Genomic DNA, 13,186 nt, shown 5'->3' with positions numbered 1-13,186 from the left:
AAGTGGCGCCCAACGTGGGGCAAGAATTTCTACCTAAAACCTTAGAAAAAAGATTCTAAAACAGAGCTAAAAAGAACTTCCTAGTTGTCTCTCTCAAGTAAGTGGCAGCCTGCCGGTTTGAGCTACTATGTCGGGTTCCTGGCGTGTGCGTCTGACCTGCAGTGTGGCGGGAATGAGGAATCTATAAGCGACACTTTACTCTGCTGCATGGTGGATTTAGCCTTTGCTAGTTAAAAAAAAAAAAAAATTTTTTTTCTGGGCTATGCGCTGCTTTAATAGAATTGCTTCTGATAGTTGATGGTACACATGGCTCCAGAAACAGAGCTGGTGGTAAACTGTACCACCGCCATGTTGGGAAGCTGAGGTGGGCGGAACCAGCAGCCACAGTGGCGTTTTAATCTTACAAAGATGGATATTACACAGAGAATCTGGTTTGTCTTGTCTTTGGGACTTTTAACTGCAGAAAAAGATTTGATCGTAAAAGCTGTTGAGTTAAATAAATATGTAAATTTTAAAGGTAACTTGACTTCAAAATTTGGATATCAGGGTATGTTGCTTTGGAAAAGAGTCTCTGCTTTTGTTTCCACAGAAAGCCAGAGGCTGTGGATTTGTTCCAGATTAAGATACATCAGGTTTGATCAGCCAAGACCACCTGAAAGGTCTCTGATGACACCATGGCCCAGATGATTCAACATCCAGAATACTTTCAAGGCAACTGGCTCAGAGGTTGACCCTAATGGACTACTCCATAATCCTAAAATTTTCTTTGTGTCCCCATAAGATACAGCGCCCCCCTCCAGCAGGAAGTAGTAAGAGAAACTATGCCCACATTCCCAAAATTATCAAGCTGGCTTTGGAGATGGAATTGGCTCACTCCTTCTCTAAACGCAGACATATTGCTAAAAGAAAAGGTTAAGAGATTCTTGTGTCCCAAATCAGAAGAGCCCTCTGGTGTGGGACAGAAAAAAAACAATATTTTTCTTTAAAGCAGTTTGATTATAAATGAGATCTCTTTCTAAAGAAGAAAAGGAGATATGATACAGATATAATAGGATGAAAGGGTAGATTAAGGAATTTACATCTAAAGAGCAACAACTTGTTTAAAATGTTTTACATTGGTATAGATTTTAGTTTATTGATACAAACTTAAAGTTAATTTTGTTATACTGTGTGTATATTTCTAATCGTGTTTAAGGTATTATGTTTATAGCTCATTTTAAATTGAAATGGATAATTAAAAATAGATTAATAATTAGTCATCTATGATAATCATACTCGTAGCCATGTTAGTTAAGTCTTCTAGATATACATAGAGATATTTCAGATAGATAGGTAATCTTCAAATACTTCAAAGACCTACAGAATATGGCATTTAAAATACTTTTAAAATTTAGACTTTCTGGACAGTGAGACATGTCTGCTCCTGGCAGCACCGATTTACTTCAGAGAGGAGGATGGGCATTGAAGACACTTTATATGGAGTTTATCTTCACCTTGGCAAAAATAGCCATTTGGGCAAGAAACTGTTCTTGCCTGGACTGCTTGATCGACTGGACATGCAGGACCTATAGACAGGTGACCACTGAACTTTGCTTTCAAAATGGTCCTTCGGGTTCCTGCTTCACAAAGGAAACTGCCAGACATTCTACAGGACACTGAGAGAAGTGACCTAGAGACTCTAGCCCTGTGGGCTGGAGACAAATGCCCCAACTTTACAAAGGAACATTAGGTGACTGTTCAGGCTGCCAGCTGTCTCTGTCCACCCTGCAAGACTCCCGAAAGCTGCTTGCATCCTTCTCCCGGTTCTCAGGTAATATTATATCCTTCTGAGGTATTTGATGTGGTTGAAGACTAGAAAGTTATAATTTCCTCAGTTATGATAAAAGGTAAGTTAGATATAAAACCTTAGACTCATAAATATAAGATAGATAGGATATCTTCTTTAATATTGTAACTGTAATTCTTCCTTGATAATTGTTTTGTTATATGTAATTGTACTATGTAAAAGTTAAAGCCTTCCTTAAAAAAAAAAAAAGAAAAGGGGAAGTGCTGTGGATATTGCTCTGTGTAAATAAAGTTCTGATTGGCCAGTGGCCAGGCAGGAAGTATAAGCGGGACAAGAGAGAAGAAAGTTCTGGGAAGTGGAAGGCTGAAGGAGACACCGCAGGCTGCCGCCATGAAAAGCAACATGTAAAGACACTGGTAAGCCCCAAGCCATGTGGCAAAGTATAGACTAACAGAAATGGGTTAATTTAAGATAGAAGAAGTAGATAACAAGAAGTCTGCCACGGCCATACAGTTTCTAAACAATGTAAGTTTCTGTGTGCTTTCTTGGTTGGGTCTGAGAGCCTGTGGGACTGGCAGGTGAGAGAGATTTGTCCTGACTGGGCCAGGCAGGTAATCTCTAACTACACTGGATCACCGTTTTACAGGATCCAGTGCCCTCTCCGACCTCCACAGACATCAGTCACACAGAAAGTACATATACTTCCATACAGACAAAACATTTATACAAATAAAATTAAAGCATGAAATAATGTTTTGGAAAATACCTTCATACCCACAACGAAATGACACTCTTGTAAGTTTGAAATGCTAGATGACAATTATCTCTCAGAGAGATAAAACTTAAGGACAAATGGACAGCAGGTTGGGTGTATATGTAGATACTTTCCATGGAACTAATTTTATGAGCACACATTTCTAGTTTTCTCTACAACTTCACCCTTATTCTAAACTTCTGTTTTGAGCAGTATTACTCCTGATATTGCAATAATCTTATAATAGCAAGCTATCATTCTCATAAATAAAATCATAACAATTCAAGATGCATTCTTGACAGTTTTCTTTGAAACTGTGTGCTTTAAATAACACTTAAGGACCATACATGTTTTGTCTGTTTTAGGTCAGAGAAGACAAGGAATTCTCAGCATATTTTAATTGATGAAATTTAACAAAAAGTGGCTACTCTGGAATATTTTAAGCAGTACATACAATTCCTGAGAAAGAACAGTGATGTTTTAGGGAAAGAGTGTTTTGATCATTGTCTATACAAGCTCAATCTATGGTCTTCAGTATATGGTATCTGTAAAGATGTGAATAAAATAAGTACCATGAAATTTGGATAGAATTTTTAGCACAAAGAATACTTTGGATTTGGGAAATGGCCTATACTTTTGGTGTAATTTGGTTATTTGTGGCTACTAACTTAGAAGCATACTATATTTCATAATACATGAAAATGCATAATAAAGCATGAAAAGCTATGTGGGACTTTTGAAATGTGCCCTCCACTATTTTCAACAACTGTGCATTTCTGGGCTTCAACCTCAAATGTTCTTGCAATTGGTAAAATATTAGCAGTCAGTAAAGTGACATTTAGGGAAGTTCAAATAACTAGATCCCAAAACTTTATATATCATGAAACATCCCAAATGAGACATAAATATTATCTATATTGTATCCAGACTTAACTGACTACTTTTCAGTTTGGGTTTTCAAAGACTAATTAGGGCATTATGTATGCAGAACTAAAACTGTACTCACAGCTGAGTTTTTGCCTCGATATAGTTTTAAGTCTTGTTTCCATTGTTAACATAATTCCATAGTCTAAAATATTTAATAAGACAATGTAATCAATAAGTATGAGACTTGCTTGCCTATTGTTATCTTAGAATCTTTCTTACACAGAGTTTATTAAGTGAACATGATATTTTCTAAATTTTTCAACCAATCACAAGGAATGTATAATTATTACAAAATCCATTTCAAAATTCTCATTTCAAACTCCTCTCTTTTTGAATCAATCAAGCCTGCAATATTGAATTATAATTCATATATATTTTAAATAAAAAGTATCAATTAAAAAATCTCTGTGTAGATAAGATGTGAATGTGCATATATATGTGTGATGTGTGTGTGTGTGTGTGTGTGTGGTGTGTGTGTGTGGTGTGTGTATGTGTGTGTGTGTTGGCACACACAGCATGTGTGTGTACTCATGTGAGTTTGGATGCATGCTAAGGGACAGATGTGCGGTCAGCGGCCTCCACCTTGTTTGAAGCAGGATTTGTGTTGTTTAATGCTCTGGGTAATCTTTGGTTTCTATTTCCAATCTCAGCACAAGAACACTGGATTCTGTGCTGTCATTCCTGGCTAGGTAAAGTCTGGAGACTCTAACTCACATTTTCACATTTGTTTAGCAAGTGCGTTACCCACTGAGCATTTTTTCAGCTCCAATCATGCAATCTTTCCATACAAAGAATTTATTGGTAGCATAGCCAAGGTATCTCTGAACTGCTTTATACTTACTTAGACAGTTTCATTTTTCATGGTTCCAGCACCTCTGTATTCTAAGAGACTTTTGCCTGGAAACACTAAAGATGCTTACATTTCATTTTCCATTATTTACCATGCCATTTGCAAGAACTTTCTTCTGTGCATTCATCCATTTTGAACATATATATCATATTTTCAAGGGTTTCCCTATGTAGCTTCAGATTACAGCATTATACATTTTTCTAACATGTTGCTAAATTTAATTTTAATATTATATGTATATTCCTGAATCCTACTATTTTTATTCTTATGGATTACTTATAAATACTATGAGAAATGTTGGCAGCACACAGCGCATGATGAAAACTGAGCACAAAACTACCTACAAGCCAGTAATAGTGTAGCCAAATCTACAGTTGCTGCATCATTGAACGTTTGCCATTCAACACCATGTTGTTTTTAGAAAGAAATGTTTACTGCCTTGAGTAAGCTTTCATACGTTCTCATGAGGCCAAGCTCTTGAATGTTCGAGAAAACATTTTCTTTGACATTCATTTATTTTTATGCTTCATCTCTTACCTCTAACTCAAAACAACTTGTACCTTGCTCTGCAAACGGTGTAATACTCAGTCTGACAGATGTGGCCATAAAAATAGGTGTACAAACTTTAAAATCAAAGTATATGTTATACACCTTGCAAGATTGAGCACATAGTTGGGAAGAGTTCAACCCTATTACACTGAGCAATGCTTTATTATTGTAGTCGAAAATCACTATTTAAGATAAGATTGCTTCAGTACTGTGTAAAACACTTCCATGTTTGTATCTCAAGAGCTTGTCTGAGGTTTTGGAATGTTAACAAAATTTATTTTCACAAATTAACCTGTTTTAACTCTTTAGTCCTTTTGTGGCCTCATCTGCAATAAAGTTACTTATTTCTTTAGATTGACACTTTAGAAGGAAATATATTTGGCTAAGTTGGATGAGAGAAGGCTTTAAAACAGCTCCTTGGTATGTAACTTTAAAGGTTTCAACTCATTCAATTCAGCCAGGTATGAGATAGGATACTTAAAAATGGAACTGACTTTTTTCAATATGTGATTAAAAATATTTTGTGATATGTCTTGAGTTTTTCTGATAAGAAATGATGTCAGAATTTCCTAGATAAACTGTCTAGAGTTAAGGTGAAGCTTATCCATCTTTTCATTAGGCCTAATTTCAGAACTGTTAACCTTTTCTGAATTCAGCCTCACCAAAGAAATAAAAAAATCAATGCTGATAATCTCCTATATACAAGCCACTCTAAAATAATATATCAGGTGTAGTTAAGGAATACAAATTTTAATTTTAATTTATTTCAATGATATTAAATTTATATATTTCACATGTATGGTAACCACATCGATTAGACAAGGATAGGTTTAAATGAATTGTCCCAATATATGACTCAACTCATTGTATATATGATTTGTTTGTATGCATTCCAAATACTGAACCACTACAAATCTACCAATAGTCCACTTTCTGAATTCTGAATATTTATTTCCATTTAATCTTGCTGTGTCTTTTAATTTGGTGAGAGAGGGTGAGTATTATCAAATCACATTATGGAATTATCAAACTAATAAAAAAAAATAATAATAATAATAAACAGTTACAGACAAATGAGTTGCCCCAACCATGAAGGCTCTTGCCACCAAGCCTGATGAATTAAATTTGATCCTAGATTCTTTATTAGGAGAGGACTGAATTAAAAAATATCTTCTGGCCTCTACATATGCATCAGACTCTCCCTCTCAACTCCTTCTTATATATACATACACGCAACAATAATAATTAATAATAATAACAATCCAAGACAGTGGTTCTCAAGCTTTCTAATTCTATGACCCTTTAATAGAGTTGCAGTTGCTCATGATGTGGTGACCCACAACCACAAAATTATTTTCACTGCTACTTCATAACTTTAATTTTCTTACTATTATGAATAATAATGTCAATATTTTTTGGGATAGAGGTTTGTCAAATGTGTTGAGACCCACCATTCAAGAACTGCTAAATTATGATGAGGAGGAACAGAAGGAAAAGGAGGAGAAGGAGAAGGAGGAGGAGAAGGAGAAGGAGGAGGAGGGAGGAGGGAGGGGAGGAAGAGAATCATCAGAATGGCCAGATCTAACCCTAATGATTGCATCTATAGAAAGAATACTCACACTGTTTAATACATAGTCATCTAGTTTCATCTTGGATGTTCCTGGAGTGAAAACAGTTAAGAAAATCTATGGAATTTACTGTTTAAATCTATTAGAAATGCTTCATGACCACAAGAAGTCATTTCACAATGATGCATGTAGACATTCTATCTAATTCTCGTTTCTTACTGTTATTCAAATGTGTGCCAAGTCTCTTTCCTCACTGAAAATCACAGTTCAGTTATCCTTAAGACTTGAGGAAGTGTGATATTTTGTTTGTGCTTCCATGTGATTTAAATAGCCTAGATACTGGCTGGATTTCGTCGGTGGAATTAACCTGGAAAGCTTGTATATACATTGCATTTTTCCTTTTTAAAACACAGTATACATTCTACAAAAGTCAAAATTAGCACAAATATCTTCCTTATTTTTTGTCACCATTCCCTACATTTTTAAGTATTTTTTTTTTACCTAAAAATATCATTGTATTTTCTTCATATACATTTGTAGGTGAGAGCATTTATAAAACCTCTAGCAACGTTTAATTATTGAAAATTTTATAAACACATTTATCATTTTTAGTTCTTTCAAAATTGATGTTATTATTTTGATTCAATGAATAATATTTTAGTTCATTTCCAAAACCTTAAACTCATCCACTGTAACTAGTTAATGATGTTATTGGTAACTAAATAATGTCCATACTTTTTCATCCCAATTGCTTTTAGGTGGCAACTCACTAATTTCTGAATCATTTCAGTATCAGGAGATGCTACAGTTAGTTGAAAACATCTGCCATCCTCCCATTACCCAGAATCCTCAAGTCTTGTCTTCAGTTTTGTCATTAATACCCATCTTTCACAGCGATTCCATAGGTTACTGAGAGCTTTACAAGATAAAAATAAGAAACAAGTATTCTCAAATATATGTGTGCACATATAAACCACACTGTTGAGATTTCTTAGAGTTCCTTGATAACCTGGTAAGAAGGTCTGCATTCTGAGCTGGCTAAAAGCTCTATGTTTGTCCTAAACATAAGCATTCAAAGGATTTTGATGTTGATATTTGTTGTATGTCTTTTGACTTTATCCTACTGCATGGACCAAGGCCTGGGTTTCCTTTGCATTAAAATAGAAATAACAGAATAAAATATAGTCATGAATTTAGAATTATTCTTATTTTACATACTGAAAGATTTTAAATGTCTGGCCCAACATATAAGTACGTATATATACTGTAGATACTTTAATTTTTTTCATGACAGGAAATTCTGATTATTTCGTATTCATATCCATACCTGAGATTTTCCTTATTAAACTTCCATACTTAAAAATGTTTTACTGAATGAGACCAGCAGTTCTTCCTGGATTCAGACTGGCAGTCTAAGGGAGGAACTACAGATGAGAAAAATAAACAGAATGGGTACAAGTTCTGCCGACCCAAGTAAGTACATTTCCATTGTCACATACTTCTATACACACCCTGAGTGAGGAGTCAGAGTACAAATCAACAAAGGGCAACAGACAGCACCATTACTGGGTGTCAGTGTCTCTCTAGCTGTTATTTTCCAAGATGCATGATGGTTTAGTAAACAAAGCATTTCACATCTCAGTGTCAGGAACATGTGACCACAGCTTACAGTGAAAAGGGTCACCAGGGTGACCAGAGACAAGGTGTTGCTCCATGGCTGGCCTTGTGTGGCCTGGCAGGGAACAGAAGGCCAGCATTCCTTCTTCTGTACACCGGCACATGAAAGGCCTTTGTCCCACCCAGACCCTTACATTTTATGACTTCCTCTTATTTAATATTCGACAGAAATATAAGTTCTAATAAGCTTTCCATATTCTGAAATACATAGTCACAAATATTCATACATTGTTATAGCTAATCCAGACTCTTGGTAAATATTCTTCATTTATTTTCATTTATTATCAATTAGAATATTTAATATTCTTTCTTTTACTCAAAAATTTTTTATAAAAAAATTATTTTCATTTATGTGTAACTGTGTGAATGAATAATAATTTGTGTTGGTGGCCATGTGTTTAGCAGAGGGGATTGGTTCCCCTGGACTTGGAGCCACTGGCTGTAGTAAGCTGTCAGATGTATATGAGGAGACAACCTGGGATCGCTTGGAAGAGCAGAATGTCATCTCTCCAGACCTTATTACTCATAAATTTTAAGAGGGAATTATTTGACCATTAATGATTATGTTAGAATTTTTTTTTTGCTATAACCAATTATATTACAAAAAGCAACTTAAAGATAGAAATGTTTACTTTGACTCATTGTTTGAGGGTTAAAGACCATAATGATGGAGAGGTTATATTGGACTTCCTGGTTGTAGTGAAAAAGATCAGAAATACCTGTATATTGATAAATTAGGAAAGAGAAATGGAATAGAATTTGGGACAAGAACAATAACTATCAAGATCTTCAGGTAATACTTTTGCCAGCTATGTCCTACTGCTCAAGTTTCCAAACTGGGTTAGTTTGTTATGACTAGTTGCTTTAAATACATATCTGAAGACAAAACAACATGGACAAAATGGCCTGACTCAGTGTAGGTGACACAATTGAATATTCATCTCCATGACTCTAACATATGACTATCACCAATGGCAGAAACTAAAGACGTTTAGAATTCATCTTAAGTATGTAAAATATTATGATAGTTTTTTCAATATCTATTATTCTGAAACTGTGTTTTTCCTAGAAATTTTGGAGTAGAGTGAAGCTAGATCTTTGAAATAGTTTTATATTTTACTAAGATGTAACTATTCATTACCCTGCACTGATATCTGATGGGAAAATTACCCCATCAGTGGTAATACACTAAAAATGGAATCTATTACCCTTTTGAGAAAACAATGAGTAATTGTGATGATTCATGGAGTTATTGTATAACTCTTTGTCAGTTTTGTTCTTAATGCAATGTTAAAATACTCTTCTGATTAGCATGGGAGACACTTATTGGTAATACATATGTGCAAAGGAAGTCTAAAAATGCCATTACCTTTTAAAAATAATTTAATGTTGAAATTATTGTGAAATGTAAAGCTTTTCAAACATGAGGTATATTTAATATATTAATGTTTTGCACTTTAATTTAGCATTTTGATTCATGATATTTTTATTCAAAATCATATATAGTGATTCCAGATAATATTTATGATTCAATCATAATCAATCAAAATGTATAGTATATTTGAGACATAATTCAATTTTTAGTATGTATTTAGGATATATCCTCTTATCTTACCTTGTTTTATATCTGTATACTGGCAGCAACAGCAATCCAGTAAAACTGATTTTGATGTTTGACATATAGCATTGTTTCTCTCATGCTTATTTCTATGAAGATGTACTTGGCTCTTTCTATTCTTTAGGTTTTAATAAAATTATTTCATCAACTATTGATATTTATAATAATTTGAAGATAATTTAGATTGTCAATATGGAATCATAAAACGTTTTAATGTTATAAGAAAGCTTTTATAATTTCCTTTTTATGAGATTAAACAATATTTTATTTCTCTGTGTGCTGTGTCTGCATATATACCATGCTATGTGTACTGCATTTGGATACCAAAAGGGGACTTAGGATTCCTGGGAATTTCAGTTTCAGACAGCACTTAGCAGCCATGTAAGTGTTGAAAATTGAACCAAAGTCTTCTATAAGAGTATAAAGTGTTCTTAATTGTTTAACCATCTTGCCAGGCTCTTTAATGTTTTTAATTTTTAGCCATATAGAACCACAAATAGTTTTATATTTTGCATTAGTCTTTTAAAATAAGTGTGTTCAAAATTGTACCTGTTTTCACACTTGTCAAAACACCATATCTAAATTTACTATAAAAATGATAGAATTGCTTAATTTTTCCTGGCATATATGTATATATGCAATGTTGGGTAGGTTTTTGAGCTCAGGAAGGTGATATGAAGACACCTTTGCAAGGGTGCTGGGTGTATTAGGTCATTGTCAGCTGTCTTACCCAGCTGTGAACTCCACAAGCTGTAACAATGGCCTTCCTACCAAGATACACCCACCAACGCAAGAGTGGCATGACTATATTGCAGTAACTGTTTCTGTATAATGTTAGCTACCTCGCATGAGTAAACACATATTTGGAATTGGATACCCAGTCAAGAAACTGTGACTTGAGAAGCCATAGTCTTAAGAGAAAATGCTACCTGTTATTTTCCTAAATGGATATGGTGTCAAACTGACATATAAACATCTATGTTTATATCCATAGAAGATATAATTATAATATAACAGATTCCTTAGATATCAAAAAAGCTTCTTTATGTACTGTGGAGGAGTTAATGGAGGGCTCACAGCTAATCAAGCACTGAGAATTAGTAATTGTGAGACAGTCTGCCCCAAATATGACATCTATAACCATCATCCCAAAGATGGGGACTATTATGGAAGAGGAAATAAAGAATGGAAGACCCAGATGCAGGGAAGTAGGGCTACTAAATTTTGTTTTCTGGAAAAGACATGGACATTGAATTGATCACTGCAGCTATGGTTACTTTCACAGGACTTATTAAAAAATGGTTCATCATGAGTAGAGGAAAGGAAGTACACAGCATATTGTTTGAATGAAGGTAAATGGGTCAATCTCAAATAAATATCAGTTTCCAGTACTGGGAAACATACACACCATTAATCCCAGGAAGTCATGGCAGGGCAAAGAAAGCTATATAAGACATTAGGAAACAGGAACTAAGACAGTTCAGCTGAGACCCTTTCAGGTGAAGAATCAAAGGATTTCAGTCAGAGGATTCATGGAGTTATTGAGGTACTAGGTGGTGGCTGTGGCTTGCTCTACTTCTCTGATCTTTCAGCTTTTATTCCAATATCAGGTACCGAGGTTTTTGTTTGTTTGTTTTAATTAAAAGACCACCGAAGATTTGAACAACAATGGGTAGGCTCAACAAAAGATGTTGGTGCTCTGTGAAATAAACCTGTAGAACTTTTGTGTTCTTAATTATAATAATGAAATAAAATTGATTATTATTGATAAATGTATGTTCTCTGTATTGGCATTTCTAGTCCAAAAATTGGTTAATTTCAGTAAGTTAATTTAAAAATCAATCATAAATAAAAATGATTGTATTTTCACAATGACAGATTGGTATTGTGTGTATTTCACATATGTAATCTAAAACATGCTAGGAACAGCAATTTCCTATTTATTCAACTGAAGTAATGACTTTTACTGATAGCTCTTCTTCTACCCAGTGCTTTGAACTACATTGTATTTATATAGCATGTATAAGCACACTTTACAATTTGTCAGCAGAAACACATCTTGCAATTAGCTTGCTCTACAGAGCTGACCTCATCAGTATTACCTGAAGAATACCATCTAACACTGACAACATTCTCATGGTTAGATAGGGAGCTGTCAGGATTCCATTAAATTTATATTCCCCAAGGTTTGTGGCTCTGCTTCTAAAAATGCCACAGGCATAAACTTAGCATGCATAGTGTTAGCAGGGTAGTTTATTTTAAAACAAAGGCTGTTTGTAAACTGAGAAAATGTCCTTCAAGTTTGAAAAGGCAGCCAGGCAGCATGAGTGTATGCAGAAGCAAATGTCTGTGTTAATACCATCTCCGTGTTCCTAGCAATCCTGCTGATGTTTCAACCAGGAAAGGACAGTGATACAGCTATGGTTGACTGGAAATGTCAGATCATTCAGAGAGCCATTACTGTGTCCTTAACTGTTCATGTGTTCAGTAAGTGATTTTTTTTTCCATTCTGAGAGAGATCACCAAATCAGGATATCAATATCATAGTGATATTACAGAAACTGAGGCATAGTTTGTCTTTAAAAAATAATGGAGAGATTTTTAATTTTAAGTACTAAAACTGATACTTATTATCAAATAAAGTATATATGAAATTAAATTTCTCTAAATATGAGGCAATAGTTATAATAATGACTTGGAGGTTTCATTTTAGTGTGTTCTCTAAAACAAAACATGCAAAATCTGTAAATTTGACAGTACACCATTAACATTATGCCTCAAGTTGTATACTCCATGAACAATATTCTGACATCAAATTTTCTATTATATGTATAGGTGGATAGTTAAAGCACTATGTTGCTGAAATATACTGGTATGGTTTGGGCATAGTCTAAGGTGTTCTCATTACTGAGGTCATAGTACTTAGGAAAAAGATGAGTTGAATCTGTTGGAGAATATTTCTATATGATGTCACTAAATGTCAACTAACATTTACTGTTATGTTCATAGATGCCCCTTTAGGATCTGATGGAGTAATAGAGACAAGAAGAAAAAATAGCTACCAGTATATTCTTAAGATAGAAATGACTGAACAAAAAGTACAGAATAATGATTTTAAGATAATGCATCTCAAGTGATCAAGAAGAGAAACCCTGTCTCAAAAAAATCAGATTGGACAACTAAGGCAATATATTTTATGAGGACATTTTAATTTGTAATTTGGTTTTCATAGATATAGTTACAAATGATTTGGGGATTATATCCATTTCTACATATTATTACTACTTGGAATTTTAAGCCTCTAAACTGTATACATTGAAAGCCTCATCTTGTGATGATATCACATGGGGAAGGGTTTTGGGCAGTGATTAATTTATTAGGACTTACCCTCATAGATGAGATCTGTATCCTTAACAGATGAGCATGGATAGGCCTCTAACCTCTCTCCCATGTGAAT

Source organism: Onychomys torridus, chromosome 9 (genome assembly GCF_903995425.1).
Source record: "Onychomys torridus chromosome 9, mOncTor1.1, whole genome shotgun sequence".
NCBI lineage: Eukaryota > Metazoa > Chordata > Mammalia > Rodentia > Cricetidae > Onychomys > Onychomys torridus.
This window is presented reverse-complemented; position numbering follows the sequence as displayed.